Source organism: Lupinus angustifolius, chromosome LG11 (assembly GCF_001865875.1).
Source record: "Lupinus angustifolius cultivar Tanjil chromosome LG11, LupAngTanjil_v1.0, whole genome shotgun sequence".
Classification (NCBI taxonomy): domain Eukaryota; kingdom Viridiplantae; phylum Streptophyta; class Magnoliopsida; order Fabales; family Fabaceae; genus Lupinus; species Lupinus angustifolius.
This window is the reverse complement of record NC_032019.1, coordinates 28,105,279-28,106,430: the sequence shown is the minus strand read 5'-3', so window position 1 is coordinate 28,106,430 and position 1,152 is coordinate 28,105,279.

Genomic DNA, 1,152 nt, shown 5'->3' with positions numbered 1-1,152 from the left:
GTTGGTAGAATTGGAAATCCACCCTCAACAACTATAGAAGGTGTACTATATGTTGATGGACTCAAGCACAACCTTCTAAGTATAAGTCAATTATACGACAAATGATTTCATGTGGCGTTCTACCCAGATATTACATCATTGAAAGTAAAGACTCTAATAATTCTAAACTTATTGGTAAGAGAATAAATAATATATATATATATGTGATTGACATGGATTATGCCTTACCTATAACATGTTTAGTAGAAAATGATAATCATGATGCATGGCTTTGGCATAGAAGAATTGCTCACATTCACATGGAACATTTGAATAAACTCATTAAGAAAGATTTAGTTGTTGGTTTACCCAAAATGAAGTTTGTTAAAGACAAACTATGTAGTGCTTGTCAAATGGGTAAACAAACAAAAACCTCTCTCAAACCAAAGCATATGGTTTCTTCCGATAGACCATTACAATTACTTCATATGGATTTATTTGGTCCCTTGAGGACAAAAAGTTTTGGTGGAAATTATTATGCTCTTGTTATAGTGGACGATTTTTCTATATATACTTGGACTCTATTCTTAGTTCATAAGAATGAGGCATTAAAACCCTTTAACATTTATTCTAAAAGAGTTCAGAATGAAAAATCTCTAAAAATTGCTGCTATACGAAGTGATCATGGGGGAGAATTACAAAACTCCTCTTTTGAGGAATTCTGTGATAATCTTGGTTTCAACCACAATTTTACTGCCCCTAGAACACCTCAACAAAATGGTGTCGTAGAGAGAAAGAATTGGTCCTTAGAAGAACTGGCTCGAACAATGTTAAATGAAACTAACCTCCCAAGATACTTCTGGGCTGATGCAGTTAGCACTGCGTGTTATGTTTTGAATCGAGTTCTTATAAGACCTATTCTTAAGAAAACCCCCTATCAACTCTTCAAAGGTAGAAAACCTAACATTTTTCATCTACATGTTTTTGGTTGTAAATGTTTTGTTTTGAACAATGGTAAGGATAACTTGAGCAAGTTTGATGCAAAAGTTGATGAAGGAATTTTCTTTGGCTATTCTCTCATGAGTAAAGCTTATAGAGTCTTTAATTAAAGAACTCTAGCCATGGAAGATTTTATTCATGTAACTTTTGATGAAACCAATCATGTATTAAAAG